The sequence below is a fragment of the Onthophagus taurus genome, chromosome 10, assembly GCF_036711975.1.
Source record: "Onthophagus taurus isolate NC chromosome 10, IU_Otau_3.0, whole genome shotgun sequence".
Lineage (NCBI taxonomy): Eukaryota > Metazoa > Arthropoda > Insecta > Coleoptera > Scarabaeidae > Onthophagus > Onthophagus taurus.
Genome location: NC_091975.1, coordinates 8,188,639 through 8,203,491, shown reverse-complemented (window position 1 = coordinate 8,203,491; position 14,853 = coordinate 8,188,639). Strand labels below are relative to the sequence as shown.

At 28.8% G+C, this 14,853-nt stretch overlaps 1 protein-coding gene across 9 annotated transcripts in view; it reads left to right on the top strand.

The window, feature by feature from the left end:
* LOC111419106 (homeotic protein ultrabithorax-like) overlaps positions 1-14,853 on the top strand; it is a 526,223-nt gene that overhangs the window by 145,345 nt on the left and 366,025 nt on the right. For all 9 annotated transcript variants that reach the window (XR_011641561.1, XR_011641562.1, XR_011641563.1 and 6 more), the window contains one exon: positions 11,303-11,325. The gene's annotated coding sequence lies outside the window, so the exon portion shown is untranslated. The remainder of the gene's footprint in view (positions 1-11,302; positions 11,326-14,853) is intronic.

Below are 14,853 nucleotides of genomic sequence, written 5' to 3'. Positions count from 1 at the left end.
GTGGTAGATGTTACAGTGTGTAGAACTACGATATCTTCAATTTTTGCATTTTTAACAAAAAATCCTTCATATCTTTGGAACGGTTGAGGTTAAAATTTTTAATAAAGAGTACTTTTTAGCTTAAAATACTTGGAGGATTTCAAAAATGTACTCAAAATTATAATTTATTCACTATCTTGAAAATTAGAGGGCGCAAATTAACGATATATTAAATTTTTGGGGTTCTTAGTGTTTGTTAGCACAAAATCTTTTTTATCTCAAGAACGGTCGGTGATACAACTTTTAACAATGAGTACCTTTTTTGTTTAAAATACTCCAAAGAATTCAAAAATGTACTCAAAATTATAATTTGATCACTGTGGTAGATGTTACAGGGTGTAGAACTACGATATCTCCAATTTTTGCAGTTTTAACAAAAATCCTTCACATCTTTGAAACGCTTGGGGTTAGAATTTTTAATAAGGAGTACTTTTTAGCTTAAAATACTTGGAGTATTTCAAAAATGTACTCAAAATTAGAATTTATTCGTTATCTTGAAAATTAGAGGGCGCAAATTAAAATATATTAAATTTTTGGAGTTCTTACTGTTTGTTAACAGAAAATCTTTTTTATTTCAAAAACGGTTGGTGATACAACTTTTAACAATGAGTACCTTTTTTGTTTAAAATACTCCAAGGAATTCAAAAATGTACTCAAAATTATAATTTGATCACTGTGGTAGATGTTACAGGGTGTAGAACTACGATATCTTCAATTTTTGCATTTTTAACAAAAAATCCTTCATATCTTTGGAACGGTTGAGGTTAAAATTTTTAATAAAGAGTACTTTTTAGCTTAACACACTTGAGGGAATTCAAAAACGTACTCAAAATTATAATTTATTCAGTATTTTAAAAGTTAGAGGGCGCAAACTAAAGATGTATTAAATTTTTGGATTCTTAGTGTTTGTTAGCACAAAATCTTTTTTATCTCAAGAATGGTTGGTGATACAACTTTTAACAAGGAGTATCTTTTTTGTTTAAAATACGCCAAAGAATTCAAAAATGCACTCAAAATTATAATTTGATCACTGTGATAGATGTTACAGGGTGTAGAATTACCATATCTTCAATTTTTGCATTTTTAACAAAAAATCCTTCACATCTTTGAAACGATTGAGGTTACAATTTTTAATAAAGAGTACTTTTTAGCTTAAAATACTTGGAGGATTTCAAAAATGTACTCAAAATTATAATTTATGCACTATCTTGAAAGTTAGAGGGCGCAAATTAACGATATATTAAATTTTTGGGATTCTTAGTGTTTGTTAACACAAAATCTTTTTTATCTCAAGAATGGTTGGTGATACAACTTTTAACAATGAGTACCTTTTTTGTTTAAAATGCTTCAAAGAATTCAAAAATGCACTCAAAATTATAATTTGATCACTGTGATAGATGTTACAGGGTGTAGAATTACCATATCTTCAATTTTTGCATTTTTAACAAAAAATCCTTCACATCTTTGAAACGATTGAGGTTACAATTTTTAATAAAGAGTACTTTTTAGCTTAAAATACTTGGAGGATTTCAAAAATGTACTCAAAATTATAATTTATGCACTATCTTGAAAGTTAGAGGGCGCAAATTAACGATATATTAAATTTTTGGGATTCTTAGTGTTTGTTAACACAAAATCTTTTTTATCTCAAGAACGGTCGGTGATACAACTTTTAACAATGAGTACCTTTTTTGGTTAAAATACTCCAAGGAATTCAAAAATGTACTCAAAATTATAATTTGATCACTGTGATAGATGATACAAGGTGTAGAACTATGATATCTCCAATTTTTACATTTTTAAGAAAAAATCCTTCACATTTTTAAAACGGTTGGGGTTAAAATTTTTAATAAAGAGTACTTTTGAGCTTAAAATACTTGGAGGATTTCAAAAATGTACTCAAAATTATAATTTATGCACTATCTTGAAAGTTAGAGGGCGCAAATTAACGATATATTAAATTTTTGGGATTCTTAGTGTTTGTTAACACAAAATCTTTTTTATCTCAAGAATGGTTGGTGATACAACTTTTAACAATGAGTACCTTTTTTGTTTAAAATGCTTCAAAGAATTCAAAAATGCACTCAAAATTATAATTTGATCACTGTGATAGATGTTACAGGGTGTAGAATTACCATATCTTCAATTTTTGCATTTTTAACAAAAAATCCTTCACATCTTTGAAACGATTGAGGTTACAATTTTTAATAAAGAGTACTTTTTAGCTTAAAATACTTGGAGGATTTCAAAAATGTACTCAAAATTATAATTTATGCACTATCTTGAAAGTTAGAGGGCGCAAATTAACGATATATTAAATTTTTGGGATTCTTAGTGTTTGTTAACACAAAATCTTTTTTATCTCAAGAACGGTCGGTGATACAACTTTTAACAATGAGTACCTTTTTTGGTTAAAATACTCCAAGGAATTCAAAAATGTACTCAAAATTATAATTTGATCACTGTGATAGATGATACAAGGTGTAGAACTATGATATCTCCAATTTTTACATTTTTAAGAAAAAATCCTTCACATTTTTAAAACGGTTGGGGTTAAAATTTTTAATAAAGAGTACTTTTGAGCTTAAAATACTTGGAGGATTTCAAAAATGTACTCAAAATTATAATTTATGCACTATCTTGAAAGTTAGAGGGCGCAAATTAACGATATATTAAATTTTTGGGATTCTTAGTGTTTGTTAACACAAAATCTTTTTTATCTCAAGAATGGTTGGTGATACAACTTTTAACAATGAGTACCTTTTTTGTTTAAAATACTCCAAAGAATTCAAAAATGTACTCAAAATTATCATTTAATCACTGTGGTAGATGTTGCAGGGTGTAGAACTACGATATCTTAAATTTTTGCATTTTTAACAAAAAATCCTTCACATCTTTGAATCGGTTGAGGTTAAAAATTTTAATAAAGAGTACTTTTTAGCTTAAAATACTTGGAGGATTTCAAAAATGTACTCAAAATTATAATTTATGCACTATCTTGAAAGTTAGAGGGCGCAAATTAACGATATATTAAATTTTTGGGATTCTTAGTGTTTGTTAACACAAAATCTTTTTTATCTCAAGAATGGTTGGTGATACAACTTTTAACAATGAGTACCTTTTTTGTTTAAAATGCTTCAAAGAATTCAAAAATGTACTAAAAATTATAATTTGATCATTGTGGTAGATGTTACAGGGTGTAGAACTACGATATCTCCAATTTTTGCATTTTTAACAAAAATCCTTCACATCTTTGAAACGCTTGGGGTTAGAATTTTTAATAAGGAGTACTTTTTAGCTTAAAATACTTGGAAGATTTAAAAAATGTACCCAAAATTATAATTTGTTCAGTAAATCAGATTTAAAGTGTTATTTAAGCTATATATTGACTCGAATAATAATTTATTAGAAATGTTAATGTTGGTGTTGAAATTTGGAATTAAAATTTTAAGTTTGTTCTTGTGTTGTTGGGGTTGGGGTTGGGGATGGCGTTATACGTGAGGACGTCGTCGTCGGGGAACGTCAGTTGTAAAAAGGATAGGGCGTCGGCGTCGTCTCTAACGTCGTAAAACCGAACATTGGCCGTGCCGCCGCAGTAAGAAGGGGTAATCGCTCTCTAAATATTTGAGCGGACTAACGCCGGATGAATTTTACAGCGTGGCAAAAGCTCGACCGAGCCGAGCTTCCGACCGAAAGCAAAAAAGAAAAAATATCTAGAGCTCGAACAGCACCGGATCAATAATCTCGCGCAGTACTAAAAATCCAGCGTCGACAAAATAAATATTACAACAAGAACGAATATCATCCTCCTCCTCCCTCATCCATTTCAAAAACGATCCACACACACAAATTTTACTCACCTCATTCTTTAAAACATAAAAGTAAAATTAATACACCACCTTATTAAAAAAAATATGTATACTATATAATTTATTTCATTAATTTATTAAAATCACCTTCACCTCTTCTTCACTTCTCTGCCATCTTTGAAAACTGTTAACGCAACAGCAGCCATGTTTTTCGAGATATCGACCCGCTTCAGCTTAACAGAAGGGATACGCCCTTTTGGCCATTGTTCGGGTTTGCCCCTCTTGAAAGCCGTCATCGAAAAGAGCGGGATGTGCATTGTTAGAGCAGAATGCAGGATGCATCCAAGTTCAAAACGACCGATTTGGGTCCTCGATTTTGCACCCTCCCAACCGTTGGATAGTGTTAGGGTAGGTTTTGTCGATTTCAAAACCCTTCTCGTATAAATAAGCGATCTATTTTTAACGAAAAGAAAATATGTTCTTCATATATATTTATTTATATATAAATTATATATATTAAATTAATTAATTAAATTATAATTATATAATTAAATAGATATCTGTAATTTTTGAAAATAAACCCACCCTTAATTTAGTATAGTCAAACGGTCAACAGATGGAAGCATTGTCCCTTAAACATCTTACCCCGATCCGTATTGACCTTATTTCGTTTCTCTTCGTCGTCGTCGTAGCCGGTTGCAGTTTCTTTTACGTTCCTGGTTTTACGATCCATTTTTACCCATTATTCGTAGTCGTAAAAATGAACGACCTAACAAGTATTCTCGGCAAGGAACGAAATGCAACAACGACAAGTTTCATTCTTTAATTTTTTTTTTTAAATATCGTTTTAAAATAATCAATGATATTTTTGATTGCGATTTTTTTGTTTGTTTTGATTCAAAAAAGACTGAATAGGCAACCACTTTTACATTTTGAGGTTGTTGATGGTAAAAAAGGTGCTCAAAAATGATTTTTCAAGGTTATCGAGAGAGGGCGTCGAGATTGTCGAAGGTTTCTAGTGGAATCCCTTTTCAAGGGCTGCCCGGAGGGTTGTTTTAACGAACCGTCCTTCCGGTGGGGTTGGGAATTACCACCAGAAATGCAACTATTGCATAAAAGGTGGCACTGCAGTTGTTGGGATTCGTTCTCGAAAGTTTCGTTGAGCTTTTTTTTATAGTTATTGGTTTCGTGCTATTTTTTATGGTTCTTTGTAAAATAAATCTTGGCGACTCCGCGTCTGAGTAATTTTGAATGAAAATAACGTAATGTTATATATAAAATAAGGGGTGAAAAAGGTGATATTTCCATAACTGTTTAGTCAGCGATTTTTCGATGAAAACTTGTGTTCGGTCGAAAAATCCCGATGTATTAATATTAAATTTTACCCCGCAGTAAAAATTTTACGACTTTGAAAAATGACGGGTTGGATTTTTACGGATTTATTATTTATCACCCACGAATTGAGTCGGGTTTATAAAAATATGTTCCCAACAAATTATTTTATACAAACTTCTCATAAAAACACCTCTACAATTATTATTTATTTACATAATCTCTCAATTAATTTTTAATTAAGTCACTTTTTCTGCCATAAAAATATTTAATTAAGTGAGAAACTTTAATTTTATTACTTACTCAACTTATTCTTATACTTATAACGATAATAATCGTAATAACCCTTTCTAAAATGTTATATATAAAATCTTTAATAGGATTTTTGTTGGTTCTGGTGGCAAATCGTGTGAAACGACCGTAAACGCTGCTTTCAATTACCTCGGGGCTCCGCAAAGGACCCCTAAAAAGCGCGGCCACGGCACTTATAAAGCAATAAAGAGCCGATAAAGCGCCGCTTTGGACGCCTAAATACACAAATTAACATGTGTAGAGAAGTAAAAGAGGACTTCCGTCACTTTCAAAAAAAACTAAAACTTTTATCGTCGATCGTAAATTTTTTATTGACTCGTAGAAGAGGCGGTTCATGACCGCCCCTAACTTTTAAATCCAAAACTTAGCTATTTTTAAACCAACTCAGTTTTTTCAATAAATCATCTCGTTTATTTATAAGGTTAAGAAGTCTTTATGTTTTTGTATAAGTTAACTTCCTTGGGTGGTTTTTTTAAGTTTCTTTATTTTCTGACATGTTTAGCATTGAATAAAACTCTCAATGGTTTAAAGATAGAAAAGGTTAAATTTTTAAAGAACTTGATTATTTGGAATATAAACACAAGACGGTAATAATCCAGAAAGGATAAGTCGAGAAAATGCAAAAATGTCAGAAGAAAACAAAAAAAGGATTCAAAATAATGTCTCTAATAATCATCATTTCAAAGAGTACTCGTTGCAGGATTTTTTAGCACTTTAGAATAGGACATAACATTTTGGCCAAGCTCCTCGAGCTGACATAACCCCTCGTGCAGAGTGACTTCAATAACGATTTTGAGATGACTTCATCATATCAGCTTCTTATAAGTTTTTATAACACTGGAGTGTTTGACCTGGTGCTCTAGATAAGTGTTAACACCATTTTCTCGAAAGATGATTCGATCACCTTGGACCATTCAATTTAGGAACCAAGTAATCAAGTTCAATGTTCATCTGATGACCCTCCAAGTCATCAGGGAAATCAACAAACAATCTGATTATGTCACTATTTTTCCGATTTTTAGAATTACCTGGAAGGCAACTCATCCCTAGCGACGTTGAAATTAATTGTGTGATGAAAAAGTCGATTAGATGGTAATTTTCCCTTTTGACTTCGGTATCAAAGTCTACGTGGTTCTTGAATAGCCCACGATGTTCTTGATTGGGATTAAAGCTAGAATAATGTGTGTGGTGTTTTATTGGTCATTCTTTTTAATTAACAGTTCCTTAATTCTGGCCACCAATTTCTTGTCTTCTTCTTAGTTTAGGATTTCTGTTCTTTTGGCTGTTCTATTAGATCTGCGGGACTTTATCTCTCCCGTTCTTAGTTTTTGCTTTGTTCTCTGTACGTCTGCGAACATCGCCTTGTATATTATGACTTTACTCTCTACTAGTGATGGAACGGATAGTGATTTTGCGAAAATCCGGATATCGGATATTCGGCATCCCCTTCGGCCGGATATCCGGTTATCTGGCATATCTATCCAGCCATTATGGTTATAATTTCTGGTGCATTTCTGAAGTGATACCCTATATTGCCACATTATTGCGATATTTGAATAAAAATGAAATTAATAAGAAAGCTTATTTGGATCCAAGATACAAAATAAACTTTTTTGATGCTGATTTAACTAACCAAGCAACTCTAAAAAAAGGATACTTTAATTAATAATTGGCGATATTGCCATAAGGATCCTAATTTTATAGCGAATTTTGAAAATTAGCGATGAAAATTGCAACATTGAAAATTTTATCAGAACTTCATTTGTTTTCTTAAAAACTAAAAGTTATTTTTCAAAACGGGTTGGTTCATTGGAAAGAGGACACTTTAATTAACACTTTGGGGAATTTTCATACTCATATTCCAAGAAATCGATTTTATACGAATTTTTAAAACTTAATCTGCGAAAAATGCAAAATTCGAAAAAATTGTCGATTATTTCAAAAATTTATTTCTCAAGAACTAAAAGAGATTTTTCAAAACGGCTTTTTGCATTAAAAAGAGGATACTTTAATTAATAATTGGTAATGTTTCCACAAGGATCCTTCAAGAAATTAATTTTATGCCGAATTTTGAACATTATCGATGAAAATTGCAACATCGAAAATTTTATCAAAACTTCAAATATTGTTTTCTCAAAAACTAAAAGTTATTTTTCAAAACGGGTTGGTTCATTGCAAAGGGGACACTTTTATTAACACTTTGGGAAATTTTCATACTCATATTCCAAGAAATCGATTTTGTACGAATTTTTAAAACTTAATCGGCGAAAAAAGCAAAATTCGAAAAAATTGTCGATTATTTCAAAAATTTATTTCTCAAGAACTAAAAGCGATTTTTCAAAACGGCTTGTTGCATTAAAAAGAGGACACTTTAATTAATAATTGGTGATATTTCCACAAGGATCCTTCAATAAATTAATTTTATAGCGAATTTTGAAAGTTATCGATGAAAATTGCAACATAAAACTTCAATTATTGTTTTCTCAAAAACTAAAAGTTATTGTTCCAAACGGGTTGGTTCATTGAAAAGAGGACACTTTAATTACCACTTTGGGAAATTTTCATACTCATATTCCTAGAAATCGATTTTATACGAATTTTTAAAACTTAATCTGCGAAAAATGCAAAATTCGAAAAAATTGTCGATTATTTCAAACATTTTTTCTCAAGAACTAAAAGTGATTTTCCAAAACGGCTTTTTGCATTAAAAAGAGGATACTTTAATTAATAATTGATAATATTTCCACAAGGATCTTTCAAGAAATTAATTTTATAGCGAATTTTGAAAATTATCGATGAAAATTGCAACATCAAAAATTTTATCAAAACTTCAAATATTGTTTTTTCAAAAACTAAAAGTTATTTTTCAAAACGGGTTGGTTCATTGGAAAGGGGACACTTTAATTAACACTTTGGGGAATTTTTATACTCATATTCCAAGAAATCGATTTTATACGAATTTTTAAAACTTAATCTGCGAAAATTACAAAATTCGCAAAAATTGTCGATTATTTCAAAAATTTATTTCTCAAGAACTATAAGTGATTTTTCAAAACGGCTCGTTGCATTAAAAAGAGGATACTTTAATTAATATTAATTGGTGATATTTCCACAAGGATCCTTCAATAAATTAATTTTATAGCGAATTTTGAAAATTATCGATGAAAATTGCAACATCGAAAATTTTATCAAAACTTCAAATATTGTTTTCTCAAAAACTAAAAGTTATTTTTCAAAACGGGTTGGTTCATTGGAAAGAGGACACTTTAATTAACACTTTGGGGAATTTTCATACTCATATTCCCAGAAATCGATTTTATACGAATTATTAAAATTTGATGTGCGAAAAATGCAAAATTCGAAAAAATTGTCGATTATTTCAACAATTTATTTCTTAAGAACTAAAAATGATTATTCAAAACGGCTTTTTGCATTAAAAAGAAGATACTTTGATTAATAATTGGTGATATTTCCACAAAGATCCTTCAAGAAATTAATTTTATTGCGAATTTTGAAAATAATCGATGAAAATTGCAACATCTAAAATTTTATCAAAACTTCAAATATTGTTTTTTCAAAAACTAAATGTTATTTTTCAAAACGGGTTGGTTCATTGGAAAGAGGACACTTTAATTAACACTTTGGGGAATTTTCATACTCATATTCCAAGAAATCGATTTTATACGAATTTTTAAAACTTAATCTGCGAAAATTACAAAATTCGCAAAAATTGTCGATTATTTCAAAAATTTATTTCTCAAGAACTAAAAGAGATTTTCCAAAACAGCTTGTTGCATTAAAAAGAGGATACTTTCATTAATAATTGGTGATATTTCCACAAGGATCCTTCAAGAAATTAATTTTATAGCGATTTTAAAAGTTATCGATGAAAATTGCAACATCGAAAATTTTATCAAAACTTTAAATATTGTTTTCTCAAAAACTAAAAGTTGTTTTTCAAAACGGGTTGGTTCATTGGAAAGAGGACACTTTAATTAACACTTTGGGAAATTTTCATACTCATATTCCAAGAAATCGATTTTATAGGAATTTTTAAAACTTAATCGGCGAAAAATGCAAAATCGATTATTTCAAAAATTTATTTCTGAAGAACTAAAAGTGATTTTTCGAAACGGTTTTGTGCATTAAAAAGAGGATACTTTAATTAATAATTGATAATATTTCCACAAGAATCCTTCAAGAAATTAATTTTATAGCGAATTTTGAAAATTATCGATGAAAATTGCAACATCTAAAATTTTATCAAAACTTCAAATATTGTTTTCTCAAAAACTAAAAGTTATTTTTCAAAACGGGTTGGTTCATTGGAAAGAGGACACTTTCATTAACACTTTGGGAAATTTAGATACTTTAATTAATAATCGAAAGTGATAACAGCGACAGTTCTGTTAGTAATGAATGTGATGATGAACAAGCGAAGAGAAGAAAATTAGACGAAACTGCAACAAGAGATTTTATATATCGTATTGGGATTGTTACAATGAGGTTGCTAATGATAATAAAGTTGTATTAAATGAAAAAAGTCCTATTTGAGTTGAACTTGATTGTTATCTATAGTGTCCAATACCTAGAAGAGATACTACTTCTCTTCTTTCTCATCTTTAATACTTGTATTGTTACCAGGTAGTTGAAGATTTTGCCAACTCCAGCTTGCATCTTAGACTCCCTAGATGTCACTAATGTTCTGATCATTTCTGTTAAATCCTCATATTGTATTGTTTTGATGTTTCGCAAAATTTTTGAAGGAGTCTTTTGAAACTATCTTCGTTTTCTGATGCAAATCTACTTACTAGAGTGTTACTTATCATTAACAAGATCACAATGACTTCATTATATAGATTAAAAGTTCTTGGCCTTGAATATATGTTATAGATATACATAGAATATATGCCTTTTTAATTTTTTGCTAAATAAATTTGAAAAGTTGATTGTTTATTTATTTTCTTAATAGTTTTCAAGTAGTATTCTGTTTCTTGTTGAGAGTCCAAAGATCCCAGACGTCCGCAAAGTGACCTAATGATCAGCTTAACGAGGTACAAACCGACTAGACATGCCGTAAATTGGCTTTTTCCTTGAGCATCTCAGACCGCCTCGAACATATAACTAGTAAGAGACACACCCCGGGTTTTTTCGTCTCTGTGCCGACGACGACGACGTCTTAAAACGGTGCTTTCCCTTTGTGCCCCCTTTTGTAACACGAGGGTGTGTCGTAAAAATGGTTGACGGACGGGAAACGATGGGCGGGTAAAAGCAAGGGTAAAAGAATCAGAAACTTACTGTGTGCAGGTGAAATAGATTTATTTCGTTTTCACTTTGGGATTCCTAAGATTTTTTTTTTCATGCCGCTTTTGAACCACTTTTTTTAACCTTTAAGCAGTTTTTATTTAAGTTGTTGAGATGATTCATCTATGCCGTTAACCTATCGATACCTATCGTGTTGTTCTGCTTGTTTCAATCTTTTATTGGGTCACTTCGCGAACGTTCCGTTTCTAATTTACACCGTATACTTGGTCGTAAAGATCGGGTTTGCAAGTGACGTGTAAATAAACGGAAAACCACGTCTAAGTGGTATCTAAATAAATTCAGTTGAGGCGATTGTTAACGAAAACATGGATCAGATTTTCAAATGTTATAAATAGGTAAAGGAAGAAATTAAATATAATTAAGAAAAAAAAATAGAATCGATAAATTATCTGGCGAATATTAAAGTTTTGGGTTCAGAGTCGTAAAGATATCTCAGAATTTACGATTTTAATTTCGATAATTTATACGGTTTTTTTTTGTTTCAGAGTTTCCCGGAGGTTTCGTCTCGGTAAGTCACTTGCTTCTTTAGAGATGAGGCCCCTCATGGGCTCTCCTATACAAAGTTTATGATGATAAATAGAAAAAATCGTAAAAAACTATGCGAACAGGTTTTTCTAATAGGTTTAAACGTTGCGATTTTATTGGATTTTTATTGATATTTTTATACTAGATAATCGACGATAATTGTCCAAATCAATTTATTTGTTTTTATTTCCGAAAAGTTACTTTTTAAATTTATTAATGAAAACAAATTTATTACATTTTTATTTTTATTATGTTTCATTAAAATATTCATTGTGCTTGTTATACTAACAGTTAGTATTTAAATTGAAAAACCACAAGAAACTAATTATGGATTATACTTTTATGGCTCATTAACAACAATTTTCATATAATATTAATAATTTTTATATATTATTTATTTTTTTATATGATACTTTAAAAATTAAAATCATTCATTTCGATTTTATCGAGATTTATATCTTTAAAATCATCACATCTAAGAAGGATATTCTTATGGATTATGTCTTCTTGGTTCATTATAAACAATTTATATTTAACATATTTTTCTCTATCATCTTTAATCTTTGAGTTAAATTAATTTTAATAATGAAAATCGACAAATTTCATATCTTGAGATTTCTCAACTGCTAACTAACTTATGGATGTAATTAAACAAGATATGATTACGAATTATGCATTTTTGGTTCATTTTAAACAATTTATTTCAAATACATATTTCTCTATCATTTTTAGTTTTTGAGTTATAAATGATTTTACAATCAAATATGTAACAATTTTGATATTTTAGACCTTTCACTTCTCAGCTTGAATAGAATAATAATTTCACAAGATCTGGTTATGGATTATGTCTTCTTGGTTCATAATAAACAATTTATATTTAACATATTTTTCTCCATCATCTTTAATCTTTGAGTTAAATTGTCTTTTATAGTGAAAATCGACATATTTCATATCTTGAGATTTCTCACCTTCTAACTAACTTATGGATGTAATTAAACAATTTCTGATTATGGATAATGTATTTCCGATTCATTCTAAACAATTTATTTCTAATACATTTTTCTCCATCATTTTTAGTTTTTGAGTTATGAACGTTTTAATCCACGAATATGTAAAAATTTTGATATTTTGAGACTTCCTATATTTTAGCTTCTAACTAACTTATGGATGTAATTAAACAAGATATGATTATGAATTATGTATTTTTGGTTCATTCTAATCAATTTATTTCAAATACATTTTTCCCCATCATTTTTAGTTTTTGAGTTATAAATGATTTTACAATCAAATATGTAACAATTTTGATATTTTAAGACCTTTCACTTCTTAGCTTGCATATAATATTAATTTAACAAGATCTGGTTATGGATTATGTCCTTGTGGTTCATAATAAACAATTTATATTCAACATATTTTTCTCCATCATCTTCAATCTTTGAGTTATAATCTTTAATCTGTTATAGTGAAAATCGACATATTTCATATCTTGAGATTTCCCACTTTCTAACTAACTTATGGATGTAATTAAACAAGATCTAATTATGGATAATGTATTTTCGATTCATTTTAAACAATTTATCTCTAACACATTTTTCTCCATCATTTTTAGTTTTTGAGTTATGAACGATTTCATCAAAAAATGTGTAAAAATTTGGATATTTTGAGACCTTTCACTTCTCAGCTTGCATATAATATTAATTTAACAATATCTGGTTATGGATTATGTCCTTATGGTTCATAATAAACAATTTATGATTAACATATTTTTCTCCATCATCTTAAATCTTTGAGTTAAACTTACTTTTATGGTGAAAATCAACATATTTCATATTTTGAGATTTCTCACCTTCTAACTAACTTATGGATGTAATTAAACAAGATATGATTATGGATTATGTATTTTTGGTTCATTTTAAACAATTTATTTCATATACATTTTTCTCTATAATTTTTAGTTTTTGAATTAATAACGATTTCATAAATGAATATGTAACAATTTTGATATTTTGAGACTTTCCACTTTTTATCTTAAATATGGTAATAGTTGAGCAAGATCTGGTTATGGATTATGTTTTTTTGATTAATAATAAACAATTTATGATTAATATATTTTTCTCCATCATCTTTAATCTTTGAGTTAAACTTACTTTTATAGTGAAAATCAACGTATTTCATATTTTGAGATTTCCCACCTTCCAACTGACTTATGGATATAATTAAACAAGATCTGATTATGGATAATGTATTTTCGATTCATTTTAAACAATTTATCTCTAACACATTTTCCTCCATCATTTTTAATTTTTGAGTTATGAACGATTTCATCAAAGAATGTGTAAAAATTTTGATATTTTGAGACCTTTCACTTCTCAGCTTGCATATAATATTAATTTAACAAGATGTTGTTATGGATTATGTCCTTGTGGTTCATAATAAACAATTTATGGTTAACATATTTTTCTCCATCATCTTAAATTTTTGAGTTAAACTTACTTTTATAGTGAAAATCAACATATTTCATATTTTGAGATTTCTCACCTTCTAACTGACTTATGGATGTAATTAAATAAGATATGATTATGGATTATGTATTTTCGATTCATTTTAAACAATTTATCTCTAACACATTTTTCTCCATCATTTTTAGTTTTTGAGTTATGAACGATTTCATCAAAGAATGTGTAAAAATTTTGATATTTTGAGACCTTTCACTTCTCAGCTTGCATATAATATTCATTTAACAAGATGTTGTTATGGATTATGTCCTTGTGGTTCATAATAAACAATTTATGATTAACATATTTTTCTCCATCATCTTTAATCTTTGAGTTAAACTTACTTTTATAGTGAAAATCGACATATTTCATATCTTGAGATTTCTCACCTTCTAACTAACTTATGGATGTAATTAAACAAGATCTGATTAGGGATAATGTATTTTTAATTCATTTTAAACAATTTATCTCTAATACATTTTTCTCCATCATTTTTAATTTTTGAGTTATGAACGATTTCATCAAAGAATGTGTTAAAATTTTGATATTTTGAGACCTTTCACTTCTCCGCTTGCATATAATATTAATTTAACAAGATGTTGTTATGGATTATGTCCTTGTGGTTCATAATAAACAATTTATGATTAACATATTTTTCTCCATCATCTTTAATCTTTGAGTTAAACTTACTTTTATAGTGAAAATCAACATATTTCATATTTTGAGATTTCTCACCTTCTAACTAACTTATGGATGTAATTAAACAAGATCTGAGTATGGATAATGTATTTTTAATTCATTTTAAACAATTTATCTCTAATACATTTTTCTCCATCATTTTTAATTTTTGAGTTATGAACGATTTCATCAAAGAATGTGTTAAAATTTTGATATTTTGAGACCTTTCACTTCTCCGCTTGCATATAATATTAATTTAACAAGATGTTGTTATGGATTATGTCCTTGTGGTTCATAATAAACAATTTATGATTAACATATTTTTCTCCATCATCTTT